Source organism: Phyllobates terribilis, unplaced genomic scaffold (genome assembly GCF_046119375.1).
Source record: "Phyllobates terribilis strain yellow unplaced genomic scaffold, ASM4611937v1 Scaffold_5__5_contigs__length_657084704, whole genome shotgun sequence".
Classification (NCBI taxonomy): Eukaryota; Metazoa; Chordata; class Amphibia; order Anura; family Dendrobatidae; genus Phyllobates; species Phyllobates terribilis.
In genome coordinates, this window is record NW_027362765.1 from 17365420 (window position 1) to 17384723 (window position 19304).

Genomic DNA, 19304 nt, shown 5'->3' on the forward strand with positions numbered 1-19304 from the left:
TACTTGAGTTTGCATCGGGTACCCACCCATGCACCATGTATCACGGGTGCTCGAGTGACATGCTCGAGTCCCCGCCCGCATGTTTCACAGTTATTAGACACCCAAAAAAAACATGCAGGCATCGCTCGTGCATGTCAGGCAATCCCCACGAGTTTTTTTTGGCTGCAAAGCATATAGTGCGGAGACTCGAGCATGTCACTCGAACATCCGCGATACTCAGTGCATACTCGAGCACCCGATGCGAGCACCCGATGCAAACTCAAGTAGCGAGCATTTGCGCTCAACACTAGTCGCCATATCCTCATTTTTTTTCCGTTACTTTTGAAAAAATCCCAACCCTAGCACAACCCCAACCCTAACCCAAGCACAACACTAACCCTAGATTTTATTTTTTATGCCGTACCTTGTGAAGTACAAGTGATTAGACGACTTTATTCTTCGAGTCGGTGCGATTACAGCGATACCAGATCATATCGGGTTTTATGATTGACAGCTGTCACACACTACAAAACCCTTTTTTTTTTGCAAAGACTAGTTTTTGCATCATCATATTTTGAGAGCTATAATTTTTCCATATTTTGGCTGACAGTCATGTGACTGCTTGATTTCTGTGGGACGAGTTGACGTTTTTATTGGTACCATTTTCAGGCACATGACATTTTTTGATCGCTTTCTATTGCGATTTTTGGGAGGCAAAATAAACAAAAACCAACAATTCAGGCATTGTTTTTTTGGGATTTTTTTTATGCCGTTCTGCGTGTTGTAAAATTGATAAGGCAGCTTTATTCTTCGGGTCAGTACGTTTACAGCAGTACCACATTTATATATTTTTTAATGTTTTGGCGCTTTTACACAAAAATATTTTATAGAAAAAATATTTTTTTTGTATCGCTTTATTCTGAGAGCTATAATTTTTTTTTATTTTTCGGCTGATGGAGCTGTATGGCGGCTTGTTTTTGTGCGGGACAAGATGACGTTTTCAGCGGTACCATTTTTATTTACATTCATCTTTTTGATCGCGTTTTATTCCATTTTTTGTTTGGCGGTATGATGATAAAGCATCATTTTTTTTTTTTTTACCGCGTTCACTAAAGGGGTTAACTTTTGGTACAGTTTTATAGGTCAGGTCGTTCCAGACTAGGCGATACCAAATATGTGTACTATTATTGTTTTTTTTTTTCAGAATAATATTTATTTATGGGTACAGTATTTTTTTTTTTTTGGATTATTTTAATTTTTTTTTAAATATTCTTACAATTTTTCACTCTGATTCTTCTTTTACTTTTACACTTTGTCCCACTATGGGACTTTCATTTTTTTTTAACCCAGATCACTTGCATAGCATAGAAATGCTGCAGCATCATCTCTATGCTATGCAGGCTGCAGCCCTGCGCACACAAGTTATTTAGACCAGGGTTCCCCAACTCCAGTCCTCAAGGCCCACCAACAGGTCATGTTTTCAGGATTTCCTTAGTATTGCACAGGTGATGGAATTATTGCCTGTGCAGGTGATGCAATTATCACCTGTGTAATACTAAGGAAATCCTGAAAACATGACCTGTTGGTGGGCCTTGAGGACTGGAGTTGGGGAACCCTGATTTAGACAGCGCACTGAGCACGATCTAACTAACTTCCTGCTGTCTGGTGACCCAGATGTCGACATGATGACATCGGGTCACCATGACAACCACTGGAACCCGGCACAGAGAGCACCGGACGCCGGGGAAGAGGTAAGCAGCGCTTACCTCCCCTTGCCACCAGAATGCTGCGATCGACTTTGATCGCAGCATTTCGGGGGTTAATGTGCTGGGAGCGGTGCAGCACTGCCCCTAGCACTTGGGTGTCAGCTGTGACAATCAGCTGACACTTGGCGGTGATTGCGCCCGCACAACCTGTGTGCGGGCAGAATCGCCGATGCGTACTTATACGTATCTGTTCCAATAGGCCCAGGGCACAAATACGTATTAGTACGTATAATGTCAGAAAGGGGTTAAATAATATGGTGGTGAATCTTATAGTTCTGATTTTACGGTAGCTTACAGGGGAGGGTGGCTGCGGTGGAGTGGGGTCACAGGAGGGAGGGTCATACCTAGATTATGGGATCCAGTTTTGGGCTCCACATTTTGAAAGGTATATTCAGAAGGTAGTCAGTTCAAAGGCGGGCAACCATGATTACAAGTGATGGAAGGCCTCTCATATGATGAGAGGTTAGAAAAGTTGGACTTGTTTAGCTTAGAAAAAAGACGTCTAAGAGGAGATCTCATTTATATGTGTGGTCAATACGAAGAACTGGCACTTGACTTTTCCTTCTAAAAACCATACTAAGGACCAGGGGGCACTTATTACGTATGGAAGAAAGAATATTCTGGCAGCTAAATAGGAAAGGGTTCTTTACAGTTAGAGCAGTCAGACTGTGGAATGCCTTACCGGTAGTAATGGCAGACAGACAGGAAAGGGCTGGATGATTTCCTCAGTACACATAACATTGTGAGTTATAGTTAACTTAGTGCCAAAAATGTACAATTGGTAGAGAAATGTTGAACTTGATGAACCTAGGTCTTTTTTCAACCTATGTAACTATGAATTGCCTGATGAGAGTTCCATCAGATGGTAGAGGTTTCTGAGGGTCTGATGTCCCCTTGTAGAAGGGGGGACTGTCATAGGTCGGTCCGGAGATTTGATCTGGAGACCTGTTGTTGCATGGCCAGTTCCTCTGTCTGCTGAGCTATTGACCTTTGTTCCCTGTCCATATGCTGATGGTTTGTATTAATCTTTATTTTCCTGTCTTGGTTTACTCCTCTACAGGTGTTTCCCATTTTAGTTTGCGCAATCACATTCTGGGTGGGGTTTTATATGTTCACCCTTCACTGCACTTCCTCGCTGGCTATATCTCTTGGTGGATGTTTGCTCAGGTGTTTTGGCTCTTCAGCTAAGTCCAACAGGCAATTCTCTTAGTCATAGAGTTTCCAACCTGGGATCAGTAGTTCCACTGCCCCGTACCAGGTGATACCCACTGTCCCCCAACTTTAGGTTGGCCCACAGCTTTTTGTATCTCCCGCCAGTATATTGGCAGTCACAGCATATGCTCCTTCGGATGATGGATATCACGACCGCAGCCCGTGATACCACCCAGCTCTCAGTCCGACTAGCAATGAATCTTCTCTTTCTCCTGCACAGGATTCAGCCAACTTAGGCTGTGTGCCCACAATGCTTTTTTTAAGCGTTTCTGCAGCGGCAAAAACGCTGCAGAAATGCTTAAAAAACGCATGTTAGAAGGCCTGCCATGGTCCCCAATGATAATCCGCATGTGCTGTGCACATGCAGCGGAAATTTACGCTACGGATTATCATTGTGGAAAAAAACACAGCACTACCAATTATTTTGCGGGAGCGCTGCGTTTTCGCTGCCATTGACTTGCATTGGAACGCATGGATTACGCATCACTGCATATGTAGATGCGCATTCCACGCGTTTCAATGTGCGGATGGTACCCGCGTGTGGAGGACAGGAGACTCTCCTCCGGACCCGGGTACCATAGTACCTGTAAAAAAAAAGAATAAAATAAAAAATAAATATTATTCTTACCTTCTGATGGCCCCCACTGCACTCGTCCTCCCATGCCGGCTGCTCGCGGTGGACTGAAGCACCTGCGCTGACGTCATAGTCATGTGATGGCAGGTCCTTCAGTGCAGTGTACCGCGATCTGCCGGCAAGGGAGAACGGAGCGAAGCAAGACTGCGGGGGCCATCGGAAAGTAAGTATAGATTTATTTTTAACCATTCTTTTACGGTCACACTATATAAATCCATGCCAGTTGCATGGATTTATATAGTGTGACCAAGTTGACAAGCACTTTCCAAGTGATGCTAAAAACTGCTTGGAAAGCACTTGTCAACCCGCATGCAGAAATGCATGTGAAGAACGCTTCACATCCGCATGTCCCTGGCAGGAAAAACGCATGTACAATCCGCATGCGTTTTTTCTGCCAGGGAGATGCAGAAACGCTCAGGAAAAATCCGGAGTATTTCTGCATCATGGGCATATAGCCTGAATTGGCAGAAGAGCTCACCCCTCCCTCTCCCAGCTAATTGTGCTTTGGTGGAGATATTTTCTCAGGTGGAACCCATCCCCTGGGTTTGCATGTGAGACTACCTGTGGTGACGGAGAGAACAATGGCCCAAGGTCTCGGAGATATGGTCACTGAATGGAATAGATACCTGAGGTTGAACTGATGAGCAAACAAATCACTAACAAAACACAGCAAGCAAATTTCTAACAAAACACAAAATTAAGATTGACGAAAATGGGTGCTCAGTGCTGGAAAAGTATTTAGTAAGTGGCAAGGTCACACACTTTCCATCCCAGCACCTTTTCTTTCTACCACTGTTAGGTTTCTGGGAGGTTATACTTGTTCCTTTTATTTTTGGTTCTCCTTAGCTTTCCCTCTATGCTTTATATGAATGTGTTTTACTTTCTCAACCAGAATTTTTGTATCTTACTTCACTTTTTTCTTTCTCCTTGCTGACAGTGTGTTGCGACCTCCCCTACTGTTCCTCATCAGGAGGTACAAGACACCCCTCGATGGCCTTTTAGAGAGTTAGGTTCGAGGTGGTGTTTTTAGTTGCGCAGTAAGGGCCTTTCTAGTCTGCACAGGGACAAGTTGGATGTAGGTGCGGTGTTACCAGTGTGCAAGTGTGTACATGTTCATAACATATACAGCTGTCTGTTATATGTTTTTGTACAATGTGTGAGTAGCATATATAGTTTCTCCCTTTCGGAGCTATTTTTGATGGTCAACAAAATATAATATTCCAGTAATTCATTTTTCACACTCTAGGTATGATAATGACTTCTCTGTGTGTGATTTTTGATGTTTAAAGGGGTTGTCCACTAATTAGACAACTCTCATTCCTCATGCTTGGTCCCGTTAAAATAAAACACTTATTCTCACCTCTGTTCCAGCGCCGTTTCAGAGGTGTCGGCACTTACGTTCATGGAGCTCATGTGAGGTTGTAACGTCACATGAGCCCTGCGCCCAATCAGCACTGGCATCACTGTCCGCACCTTCATACAAATCGAACATCATGAAAAAAGTCAGATAGCAGCCGCAGCCCTGGCTTCCTGTAGATTTTCTTTAAGTCCAATGGTGGGAACAGAAGCCAGCACTGATTGGGCGCAGGGCTCGTGTGATGTAACAACCTCACGTGGCACAGAAAGGCACAGAAAATGAATATGAGTGTTTTTATTTTAACAAAGTCAAACATGAGTAATGACAAAGGGTTGTCCTCGTATTGGACAACCCCTTTAAGAAGATACAATTTTCAGGTAAAGCATTTCCAACATTGTGAACATGAAAAAGGGTTCTCTCGTGTGACTTCTCTGATGTTTATTAAGAGTTGATTTCCGTGAAAAACATCTCCCACATTAAGAACATGAGAAAGGCTTCTCCCCTGTGTGAATTCTTTGGTGACTAAGAAGATTTGATTTCTGTACAAAACATTTTCCACATTCTGAACATGAAAAAGGCTTCTCCCCTGTATGAGTTCTCTGATGGCTATCAAGATGCGCTTTCCGGTGAAAACATTTTCCACATTCTGAACAGGAAAAAGGCTTCTCACCTGTATGACTGCTTTGGTGTCTAACAAGATGTGATTTCCAGTTAAAAAATCTCCCACATTCTGAACATGAAAACGGTTTCTCCCCAGTGTGACTTCTCTGATGTGCGATAAGACTTGATTTCTGTATAAAACATTTCCCACATTCTGAACATGAATATGGCTTCTCCCCTGTGTGAAGTCTCTGGTGTCTAACAAGGTGTGATTTCAGTACAAAAGATTTTCTACATTCTGAACATGAAAAAGGCTTCTCCCCTGTATGAGTTTTCTGATGTGCAATAAGATTTGATTTCTGTATAAAATATTTCCCACATTCTGAACAGTAAAAAGGCTTTTCCCCTGTATGAGTTCTCTGGTGGCTATCAAGATGCACTTTCCGGTTAAAACATTTCCCACATTTTGAACATGAAAATGGTTTCTCCCCTGTGTGACTTTTCTGGTGAGTAACAAGAACTGATTTCAGCACAAAGCATTTCCCACATTCTGAACATGAATGTGGCTTCTCCCCAGTATGAATTTTCTCATGCCTAACAAGATTTGATTTATGATTAAAATATCTTCCACACTTGGAACATGAAAATCTAGTCTTCTCTGTGTAACTTTTTTGATGTTTAAACAATGTTTCGAGGGGAAAAATATTTCCATATCCTGAATGTGAAATTGACTTCTTTGCTTTAAGACCAGTTTTGTGACTTTTTTTATAGTTCGCAGTCTGCAATGAATCAGAAGTTAGGATTTGTTTCAAAGTATCAAATGATAGATCTTTGCTATTAAGGGATGATGGTATATCTGGAGTAATGGCATTCACTTCAATTGTATCCTGTGTGATCTCAAGATCATCTGATTTGAAAATTGAAAATGTCAACTGTCCCTCTGATCTCCTGGTACCGTCATCTGCCAAGAACAAAAACAATTATTATTTTTGAATAAAATATCCTTGAAATTTATATTTTTGAACATTTCTACTTAAAATGTCTGTAGAAATGTTAAGTAATATGGCAAAATTGAATGATTCACTAAGACAATGACAGTTCACAGTCTAATAGAAAACCTCAGCATGAACAAGTAGAGCGTGGTGTTCAACTGTTTGTTCATTTTGCCTCCGAAATATTTTAATAGTAAGCCACCAAACAATGTTATGTAGGTGAAAATGATACCAATATAAACTTCTATTCATCAGGCAAAAAACAAGTCCTCACTCAGGTCCATCATCTGTCAATGGAAAAACAGAGGTTTCCACATTATTAGTGGCTCAAAGGCTCTTGAAAAGCAACATGGCTTCCATAAACCAATCCAGCAATATCCGCTCTCCCAAGGGAAAATCTCCACCTCGCTTCTAAGCCTTGCAGTGTGCCCAAACCACATTTAGCCTCCATGTATTTGGCATTACTATAGTGAGAAGAACCCACTTAATTTACAGTGCGTGTGTATCCTGGAGCACAATCTGGGCACTATGTGTTGGGCAATAAAATGGCAAATGTGTAATTTTCACTCTCCAACATCCACTGTGTGCTAATTTCCAGAAACTGTCTGTGGCGTCAAAATATTCACTACTCGTATAGATTAATTCACTGAGGGTTCTAATTTCCAAAATGGAGTCACTTTATGGGGATTTCTACTGCTCTGGGTTTCTGCCATTTTATCATATTAGGGCTTCTGCAAATGGGGTGTACCATCTCCTCTGGGATCTGCTCCTGCGGAGGAGACGTCAGAACCAAAAGCTCTGGACGGTGCATGCTATGTTCAACCTCTAAGATAAGGGTTGCTGGGACCTGTAGTACCATCCAATCTGGCAGTATGGGTATGTGTGCTGTCCAGCTGCAGTAATCTGCTCTCTGCTTCAGCCAATTGGAAAGCACCATACCCTACTAAAGCTCAAAACTATAACTGTAGACAAAGACATGGAGAAAATTCATACTTTAATCTTATGCTGCTAGGCAAAAATTTACGAACTGAACATGAGGTTCTTAGTTTAACATTCTGATAACACTGTATTAAGCCCACTACCACGTCACAGTGAACCTCTCAGTGTGTTCCTAGCCTAAAAGGTGCGGCGTCATGCGCAGCCCACGTCACAGCGACAGTGCACCAGCAGGAGACTGCAAGAGGGGTTCTGCCTATTCTTGCCCTCAGTTTACAGCGTGTCGAAGGTGAGGTTTTTTTTACATCTATTCACCTAGTGTTGGTGTTGTGTGGTGGTCATTGTTGCTATGAATTTGAGCCTGTGGGGCAGCATGGTCTGGAGTCATGGGGTCTCAGCCTCGCAGCATGGGTGCTGTGGGGCCCCAGGTTGCCCGCCCTGCTGGTGCACTGTCGCTGTGATGATGGTTTGTGCTCGATGCCACACTTTTTTAGGCTAGGGACCCATCGAGAAGTTCACCGTGACGTGGTAGTGGGCTTCATACTGTCTGATCAGAATGTTAACCCTAGAACGCATACCTGGGGCCTCGCAGGCCCGCCCTGTTAATTGTTTTCAATTTTCTGCAAGATTTCTTTAGTTAGAATTTTGAAACTCTAGGTATTCCTCAGGTATATAGTTGTTTGTCATTTCCAGTTGGTCATTTATTTATTATTTGCACACGGGCCTAAAAGGCTCCAGGTATGTGAAAGTGTAGATTTTTATGGTCATGCGTTCTAGGGTTAAATTAAGAAATTCATGTTCAATTTGTAATTTTTGCCTAGTGGTATTAGATTAAATTGTGAATTTTGGGATGTGCGCTCCATGTCTTTTCTACAGTTATAGCTACTAAAGCTCGAAGCATATTGCTAAAAGCTGTCAGATACAGCCTTGTTCTCCTTTGATTCAGTCCTCTGTGCTTAACTACCAGCTTGTGTATTTGTTTCCTATTGTGATCCCGATCGGTTTACTGTCTAATCTTGCGTCTTCTGATTTTGTATTTTCTCTGCCCTTCTTATTCTGACCTGGTTACCTTACTATTCTTCTTGCCATCTCATACCACAGAACAGCTGATAACAGCATGGCCCAAGCCTAGGGGTCTCTGTGTAAGTCCAGATACATGTACAGGGGTTAAAAGATGAATGTTAAGGCAATCCCTGGGATCTGGAAATCAGAGTACATAGCGCCAAGCCTGTTCATGGTAGTCATCTTTTGAGCTGCCAGTTTACCACGAACAATGCCCCCATTACATTGTGCCTGCAAAATATTCTAGCAAAATCTGTATTCCAATAGCTAAATGGCGCTCCTTCCCTTCTTAACCCTTCTAAGTGCCCAGACAGCAGTGTACAACTGTATATAGGATATTGTCAGATTCAGGAGAAGTTGGAAAATAATTTGTAAGGTCCACCTGTTTGCTATTACCCTTTATGGAAATGAAAATATTGGGGCTACATCAACATTTTACTGAAAAAAAAAAAAATTTTTGCATTCATTGTGTGTTAATTCCTGCATGTGTTTTTTAATGCTATGAAAAGAGCAATTTTCTAGCCCCTCAATGTAATTTAAAAAATGATTTGTTACCCAAAAAAAGAGGTTTTGTAAATTTAATTGAACATATAAACACTTGTCTTAAGAGTGTAAAAATGCAGTTTTAAAAGTACAAATCATTCTAAATTATTTGGCAATTTTCAAATATTTTCAAAAACTAAACACAAATTATATCGACCTAAAATTACCAGACACATAAAGTACTATGTGTCACAGAAAAAAAAATATTTTAGAAACCCTGGAATCAGAAGTAGCATCCAAAGTTGTTATCACAAAGTAACACGTCAGATTTGTAAAATGGGCCTGATTAGGAACACAAAATTGGCTGCGAGAAGTGGTTAAATCAGAGTATCTTGGGAACTAACAACTGTAGTGAAAAATTGTGACTGTGAGTTGCTGGCCTTGTTCTAAAGACTATTGGACCAATGCACGTAGAGTGGAATCCACGGCTCTAAGGGGTGTGGACTTTTTCAAGCACAGAGCACCAGTTACGTTGATCTGATTGTTATGTTTTATTAGAGATTTGCTTGCTTGTCAGTTCAGCCTCAGGAATCAATGTTCCCATTCAGTGACAGTAAGCAGAGGAAGACATGCGAGCTGGATCTTATGTATACATAAGGCCAGACACAAGGTTGGTAGTCAGGTAAAGCAATCATTCCATTACTCTCATTAGTGTCTCAGGGCTTCAAGCTATTGTTCTCCCAGTCACTAGTCTCATTATGTGGATGGGGGTACTAGACCCAGTGGAGCTGTCACCACAGGGAGTGTCAAATGCTGACCTAGATGATGGGGCTCGGCCTGAGGAAAATACCAACACCAATGCTTTGGTGTTTCCTGAGGGCCGGGCTCAATTCCAGGGGGGGCGGCTTGGGGTATTTTGGACACTGACGAGGAAATGGAGGGGTTGTTGCTGGCTGGAGTTGGATATAAATGCTACGGTCATGGTATCCGTTGTCTGGAGGAGCATATGCTGTGACTGCAGACTATACCAGTGGGAGATACAAAAGCTGTGTATCAACCAAAAGTTCGGAGACAGTGGGTATTGCCTGGTACGGGGGCAGTGGAACTATCGGCCCCAAGATGGGATCTTGTAGACTGGAGACTTTGAATTGTGAGCATATACCCAGAATTGCTGTAAGACTATGGACATAAGGAATAAAAATAGTTACATTGTTAACCTGCCTAGGTGATTATTACAACCCACAACCCCAGATCTTCACAGTGACTATAGACAATAACACATCTACTGAAATTATCAAACTCAACAGACTTCATCAGTAAAAAATGAGTAACTAGTGGTGAAACCTCTCTGAGATAATTAGAGTATGTGGCTTGGTGGCTCTTGGCAATCTAAACTATCGTAAGGGCCAATATTTTCTGTCAGATGAGTTTCAAGAAGAAATATTAGACACTTAAAGAAAATGTTTAAAATACTGCAGAGCTGAGGTGTCTTAAATTTAGATCAGGGGAATTTGAAGGAGGCAATAGAGACCTTTTTTTAAAGACTACCAGGGAGTTGCAGACTCACATACTCAAACTATCATACAGAATGAAAAACTGTAAACAAACAGACATAAAATAAATGTTCTTACATCCCCAACAAGAACGTATGTAGGAGGTGTAGAGTTTCTACTCGCTTGGTTGCGCACAGGAAGCAGTTGCAGTAAAATGTCCAGGCTGGTTTATTAAAAACTTTATAAACTGCTCAGGATAACCAAGAAAAAATAGCCTCTTCTGGCACAAAGTGGAAACACAAAGCAAATAGTCTATACAGAAGTGCGGGATCGCCCACTTGGGTAAGTTTCTAGCTCTTTAGCTCTTGACAAACACAAACAACACTGGAGGGTTGCACACCTCCAAACACAGACACTGAATGAGACAACTGGTCTCCTTTTTACCTACGCCCTCAGTGTGGGGATGTAAGCAGCCAGTCCCACCCATCTCTCTGACTGCTAGTAAACCTGACCCTGACACGCCATATTAACTCTCAGCACTATACAAGCTGGAGCCTGCTTTCCGTGCTTACATCACTGGAGGTTACCAACCTCGATGATAGTTTCCAAGGCCTATGTTCTACATGGAAGCTAAAATCTTAAAGTGCTAGGAACCAGCTGGTCACTCGGGCCATGCTCCCCTTCTCCCACATTCACCTCAGCGGGGTATGGTCTGACACTAGCCTGAACTTCCTGCTTAAGATGTAGTAGAGTGTCCAACGCCCACTTGATGGCCAAACATTTCTTCTTCACTATGGAGTACTACTTCTAGCAGTAAGACAGCTTCTAACTTAGATACAGTATGGGAAGCTTTTCCCAGTTCACCTCCTGTGACAAGAAAGCACCCACGCTGACATTTGATGCATCGGTCTGGACCACAAACTCCTTAGAGAAGTCCGATATCACCGAAACTGGCTGTTTACACAGGGCCAGCTTCAGTTCCTGGAAAGCCGTCTCGGCTTCTGGAGACCACTTAACCATAGCTGACTTCATCCCTTTAAAGAGGTCCATCAGAGGGGTGGTTATCATGGTGAAGGTAAGGTTAAACCAACGGTAGTAGCCCACGATGCCCAGGAACGTTCTGATGTGTTTCTTTGAGAGGGTTTGTGGCCAACTCTGGATCGCTTCAATTTTGTTTATTTGGGGCTTGATTTCACACCTGCCTATGACATAGCCCAAGTATTTAGCTTCCTCAAACTCCATGGCACATTTCTTTGGGTTTATGGAAAACCCTACCTTCTGTAGAGCATCAAGTATTCCCTGGACTTTGCTCAGATGGCTTACCCAATCCTGGCTGAATATCACAATGTCATCCAGGTAGGCCGCTGCGTACTTCTTGTGTGGAGCTAGGATCCGGTCCATGGCTCTCTGGAAGGTGACCAGAGGTCCTTGCAACCCGAATGGCATCTTTGTGTACTGGAAACATCTGTCTGACGTTGACAAGGCCATCTTCTCCTTGGCGACTTTGGACATGGGAATTTCCCAATACCCTTTCATGAGATCCAGGGTGGTAATGTACCGGGCTGTTCCTACCCTCTCAATCAGATTATCGACAAGGGGCATTGAATACGTATCGAACTTAGAGACCTCATTCAGCTTCCTACAGTCTTTGCAAAAGCGCCATTGTCCATCTGTTTTCAGCACTAAGACTATGGAACTGGACCAGCCACTCTTGGACTCTTCAATGACTCCCTGGCTCAGAATCCTCTTCACTTCTTTTGAGATCGCCTCTCGGCAGGCTTCAGGGATCCAACATGGCTTCAAGTTCTTCTGAACATGAGGCTCCGTGAGAACCTCATGTGCTATGATCTGCTTACAACCTGGTAATTCTGAGAACAGGTCTCTCTTCTGATGTACAACTCTCAGAACTGCTGCTTTTGGGAGCGTTATAGCAACTCTGTCAGTTTGACCTTCTTCACGTAGGCTTCAGACTTACCCACCAAACACAGAGCTTCCATGGGTTCCCTATCTCGCCATGGCTTAATCAGGTTGATGTGATACACCTGGTAGGGCTTGCTTCTCCCTGGTTGGTGAACTACAATTCATGATTTCTTGGTGACAAATGGGCCAGTAGAACCTCTCTGGAGGATACGTTCCTGTTTTTTTTTCTACTCTCAGATGACCACCTTACATATGAGTATGAGCCATGTCTAACACCTTGCATCTGTATGGCCCTGGCACCAGTAACTGCTTGATTACCTCACTTCTCTGCTCGGTGACCCGATATAGTAACTCCCCATTTAATGGCAAAATATGAATAGGGTGTCGGCCCCTGGCTCTTGAGCAACACCATTAAGTACAGTCACATTATCAAATGCCCCCTTTATAGTTAAGTCCCTGAGCTGGGCAGTTCCAAAGTTTCCCACAGACACTTCCAGATCAGAGATATTGGCCTCCGGGGATGCTCCCTCATCCTCATCGTCAACAAGCACACAAATGGAAAATCCGTCATCTGCGGCCTGTGACGAATTTTCTTTAGGAGCGACCTGGCTTTCGTGAGTCAACCAGACAACCTCACTTTCCCCCACAAGTCCCAAAACAATGCAAAGTCCCACCCTATCATAAGAGGGTGAGACTTGACTACGCCAACCTCATGGGACTCGGTGCCACACTTTGTGTCTATAGCCACTCAGGCCACAGTGTAGTCTTTAGCATCCCCATGGATACAGCAGACGCCCACCATCTTCCCAGGAATCAGCCGATGAAGAATTGTGGTCCTTACTAAGATTACCAAACATTCCAAGTCCAACAGATCAATCATTTGCACTACGTTCACTGATAAGGGACATACCTGTGGCCCCTCGCCTGGTTGAAGGACTGCACTGCAGGCAAGATAAGCTAAATATGAGCAGCGCTGTCCTATGCTGCAGTCCATTGGTTCGGTGGTCATGGAGCAATAGGTGACTATGTGACCCTGAGTGTAACACCTCCAACAAATTACATTGTTAGATTGGGCCTTCTGCAACAAATCTGACACTTTCTGGGCTTTTGGACTGCCCCTGGATGTGGGTCAAGTTCCCTTCTTTTGAGTGTCAGCCCTCCTTTGGGAACCCAGTGTGTAGATGTTAAAACCCCTTGCCTACCCAAGGAACTCTCGACTGCCTGGTACCCTTCACCAGGTCCTCAGCATTACAGTGATCACCCTGCCCAGTTAAGGCAAACAGCGATACAGGAATATACCGTACAGCAGGTTCTGTAAAAACCCTATGTACCACCTATCTCCAGTGCTAATTGATTATATTTAAACTAAAGGAGTTTATGAATCTGTCCATGACGACCCTCTCCACCATCTGCGCTGGGGATGAAGATTCAGGTTGCAACCACTTTTGAATCAGGTGCAGGAGGTCGAACATTTGGGACTGGGGAGGTTTGTCACCAAATAGGCCCAATGGTGCGCTCTGACAATCAGAGTCACGCCTAAGCACTCCAATATCTCAGTTTTCAACTTGGCACACTCTTTTGCATCCTGTAAGGCCAGGTCATTGTTAAATAATTAATAATCGATAATCATTTTTCTTAAATCTGAGTTCTATGCCTCAGCCATCGTGTCTACTTGACATGCGCTATTTGTGTGTGTATTTTTGGTTCACTACCATATGTAGAACAGGTGTGCCATACGACTGGCTATAAAAGCCCATGGTACAGAAAGGGGGGGGGCTCTCTTGCTCTTCCCACCCCACAAGACACAGAATCTTCATGCTGAGAAGTATCTGACATGTAGGCCTGGACACGTGCTGGACAAAGACATGATTTACCAGCCAGGATCCAAGGAAAGATGGGTGAATCTCAACAATTAAGCTAATTATGGACAAATGGACAATTACTTTATAACTAATTATTGTATGTACCTGCTGCAATCTGATTCTTTTTAATGGACAATCCAAGAATAAATCGATACATTTTTTTATAAGAATATCGTGATATTGATACTTTGCGAAGTCCTCAGTAGGAAAAAATAATACAGAAAGAGTATTATTTTACAGTCATATTAGGCCTTCTGCGGTTTCCTCATTAGATATGGCGCCAGAACCTCCGCCCACAGCTTCGAAGGCAGTTTCTCCTGTTCTGCAACCCTTTTGAACACGGTCAAGAATGCCTCGACATCATTACCCAGAGTCATCTTTTGCAAGGCTCTTCTTACCGTCTTCTTCACCTGTGAGTCATCATCTTGACTTGTTGACTTGGGGGTGGGGTGGTTGCCCTGCCACGAATCGCCTCAGCTAGGAGTTCCATCTGCTGCATCTGCTGTTGCCACTGCTGTTATAGCTCTTGCTGCTGGAGATTAGCCTGCACCAGATGCTTTATCAACTCTACCATGTTATTGGCTTTCGCTCCTACTGTCGCTTTTACCCAGGGCATGCGGTATCTCAGCATGAGTAACACATGCCCCTCGGGATTAGTGCCCGCATTCTCCACCAATTGTAGAGTTTCTACACGCTCGGTTGCGCTTCTGGTAGGCACAGGAAGCGGTTTCAGTAAAATGTCCAGGCTGGTTTATTAAAAACCTCATAAACCGCTCAGAAAATACAAACAAAAAAAAACCAGCCTCTTCTGGCACAAAGTGTGAACACAAAGTAAATAGTGCATACAGGGGTGTGGGATCACCCGCCTGTTTTAGTATCCAGCTCTTTAGTTCTGGCAAACACGAACATCACTGGAGGTTTGCACACCTCCACACACAGACACTGACTGAGTCAACTGGTGTCCTTTATATTTGCTGTACCACGCCACCTGGGTCAGGATATGTGAGCAAATCCCACCCATCTCTCTGACTGCTCATAAACCCAGCAAAATTTGGCCACGCCCCTGACCACACCCATTTATCATTTCTTTCTACTCTGGCATGAAGAGATGTCAGAGGGGCGATAATAGTGAGGGAAATTCAGCAGATGCCCGAGACTGCAAAGCATAGACCCAAATCTGTGACTGTTTGCTATATCCAGGACAGCTGGTACTACAGATGAGCTGATCGATACACGGGTCTCTGGTCCAGGTCAGTGCTACTTGGCAGCTTGATGGGAGGTCGCAAATCTCTAACCATCCGGCAACCTGACGCAGCTTTTGATTAGCCAAGGCTGGCGGGATGTCATCTGTGTGTCCTGCTCATCTCTAGTTGGGACCTGTGGATTTATTTTTTGTTCATTCAGTCAAAGTCGAAGCCGCCAGGACAATCTCATCTTTATGTAGCTGACATCTGGCTTTTTTATGCTTGTAAGGCCGTGTTCACACGTTGCAGAAATACTGTGTTTTCGTTTTCGGCAGAAGTCTGCACCAAATTACACAATAACAATCTTCTCCCCCTTACTTGATGCATTTTTGGTACAGTTTGATAGTACAGAAAAGCTTTGATTCTGCACTTAAAAAAGTAACTACAGTTTTTTACATGTGTTTTTTTAGGCTGCACATAGAAGGCAAGAGAGAAAAAAAAAAACACCAGAACTGCACAGTTCAGTAGCATCTTTAGTCGCCACTTCGGGGCAGTTCTCATGAAATCACATCCACTTTGAGTGGAGGGTTAAACACAGCATAACTTTTGTGCAAAAAACCCCAGCAAAGAGGATGTGATTCAATGAAATCTCCGTGCACGGCCTCAGCGTTACAGTCTTATTACATTTTTATGGGTTTAATAGAGAAAAAATATCAAATCACGCCATTTTTTTATGTCATTTACCGATCCCTGTAAATAATCTGATTGCTGTGTTGTGCGGGTCGTTATGGTTACAGGGGCACAAATATGTCCATATTATTTGTGATTTTTATTATTTGTTATTAATTATTATTTTTTAGTAATTTTATAGGATGAAAAAATCTTATTCTCCCTCTAGAATACAAATACATAGAAATACTTTGCTGGGTACAATGTAGCTATTTGTAATCCACTTGTGGATTAAGAGCCAGCAATACAGATTAAGTATAGAAAATTCTCCTAGTGACCTCACCAGAGCTTGTGCTTCAGCAGCTTAGGCTCCTGCCTATAATGTTAAGGTTGTGGGTTCAAAAACTGGGGAGACTCACAGAAAAAAACAACTTATTTTATAATTGCTCATTATTATATTTACTACTTTTATAGGAACAAAAAAATCTTTTCTGTCACCTCAGTATACAATTTTATATATACAAATCGAGACATTCCCGCTGAACCTGTAAGCGTTGGGAGCTAAGAGTATATTGCCAGCAAGCACTGATATATATATAAAAAAAACAAAAAAACAAAACACCAGGCAGTTCCTCCTCAATGTATAGCTGAGCACATTTGACTTTCATTTTGCAAACTGACAGACAGGATTCTTCCTAAACTATAACAATTACCACTTAGAAACTGTTATTCCCTATATATTCACTGTTGAACGGCTGGAAAGTACAGAGATTAATCCACAGCAAACAAATATGGCCAGACTACACAGCTACCGATAAAGCACCCACGACGTGACTTCTCTGCATTTAATGGTTACTACTCACCTAGGTAGTCATATATAGGAATCTCCACTTTACACCGCTCATCACCCCTCACATATGTCTCTGTAGTATTAATATGGGTCAGATCTTCACCCTGAAACAAATATTGTAAAAGTCACAGACAAATGGAGAACTCACATCTATGATCAGCTCTAATCCTGCCATCTCCACCGTTCTCATTACACAAGTATAAAACATATAATACTGGTGGATAAAACAAGACCGAACACAAGACCTTCACAGCCGTCTACACATCATAGGGGAGATCTCATGACACCTTCTCTCCATCTACCTGATGATCCTGAGGAACATTGGAATCTTCTTGCTTACAGTCCTGTGGAAGAAGAAGACGGGGACATCTCTCTGGTGTTGTCCTCTTACTGGATCGAACTGGAGGAAACACATACAGGGACTGAATTCATTAGTTACATACAGATAATTATAGGCTGTGTGTATTTAGTCCTGTCTATTACCTGGTGACGTGAGGGGCTGGGGAACCTCCATCATGACGTCCTTATACAGATCTTTGTGTTCTTCTAAATACTCCCACTCCTCCATGGAGAAATAAAAGGCGACATCCTGACACCTTATAGCAACCTGACACATACAATGATACTGTCATTCCCCCGATCCCTTCATATCGTTACTGTATAATGTCCCAGCATTCCCAGCAGTGTTACCTCTCCAGTCAGCAGCTCAATCATCTTGTAAGTGAGTTCTAGGATCTTCTGGTCATTGATGTCCTCATGCATCAGGAGGTGAGGTGGAGGCCCTGTGATTGGCCTCAGGGGTCTTTCCCATCCCTCAGACACAGGGTCCTGACAGCGCTCACTAGAGGTTTTCTTCACTACTGTGTAATCCTGGTTATGGAGAGACACATTAATAAATCTCACTACAGACATTTCCAGAGTCCTCACCTCTCCAGTTCTGTCCATCAGTTATTTCCATAGATAAGAATGATAGTAACATAATAACGTAGGTGGAATAAAGACCTAGATCCATCAAGTTCAACCTTTCTCCCCCAGTTCTACTCCCGATACCAACACTACACTAACTTAGTGGAACTAGGCCTCACAAATGAATTACCATTTTTATTTTTATTATTACTGCACTATTACAATTACACATAAACCTGTTTATAATTAGTTTTATTTTTGTATTACTGTTATAGTATTACTAAAATCCCTGTACCTAAATCTGGGCAAAAACCCCAGGACACATTCAGCCAATTTGCATCATGGGGAAAAATTCCTTCTTGACCCTGAGAAAGGCGGTAAGTACAAGAACCCTGGATCAAAAGTACTACTACTATAGGTGTAACATTTTGTCTAATTTAATTTTAGCCCACAATGTTATATGTATCGAGGAAATCATCCAGCCCGTTTTTGAACGCTGTTATAGTATCTGCCATTACTATCTATTGTGGTCGGCATTCCACAGTCTGACTGATCTGACTGTAAACAACCCCTTCCTGTTTAGGTGCCGGAATCGCCTTTCTTCCCCCTGTAATGAGTGACCCCTCGTCCTTAGTATAGTCTCTGGAAGGACTAAGTCATGTGCTAGTCCTTTGTACTGACCACACATATATTTATACATGTAAATGAGATCTCCTCTGAGGCGTCGTTTTTATAAGCTAAACAAGCTCAACTTTTTCAACCTCTCCTCATATGAGAGGCCTCCATCCCTTGTAATAATCTAGTTGCCCACCTTTGAACTGACTGTAACTTCTGAATATCTTTTTTAAAATGTGGAGCCCAAAACTGGATTCCATATTCTAGATGTGGCCTCACCTGTGATTCATTAAGGGGTAGCAATACGTTGGGATCACAAGATTTTATTTCTCTTTTTATACATCCTAAAATCTTGTTGACTTTTGCGGCAACTGCTTGACATTGAGTTCTGCTGCTCAGTTTACTTGTAACCAGAATACCCAAATCCTTCTCCTGTTCTGTAGTCCCATTTAATGTATATGTAGCAATAGGATTACTCCGTCCTGGGTGCATTACTCTACATTTATCTACATTAAACTATATCTACGAAAGAATTGCAGAGGACACGCATCAACATAATGGAGATATGTATATCTGCTAACTAGATTGGATCGACCAATCGGAACAGAATTAGAACCTATATAGAAATATCCGACAAATAGGTCTTTGATGTAAATAAAAGAGACCTTTATTATAACAAGTAGGGTACATGGTGATACAAAAAAGGAGCACACACACATAATACTGACATGTTAAAACATATGGTTGATAGTAGCATACAGACAGGATATCAGAGCGCAATGTC

General features: G+C 42.6%; 1 pseudogene; it reads right to left on the bottom strand.

The window, feature by feature from the left end:
• Nucleotides 1–5382: 5382 nt before the first annotated feature.
• Nucleotides 5383–19304, bottom strand: part of LOC141270552 (uncharacterized) — a 123120-nt pseudogene continuing 109198 nt past the window's right edge.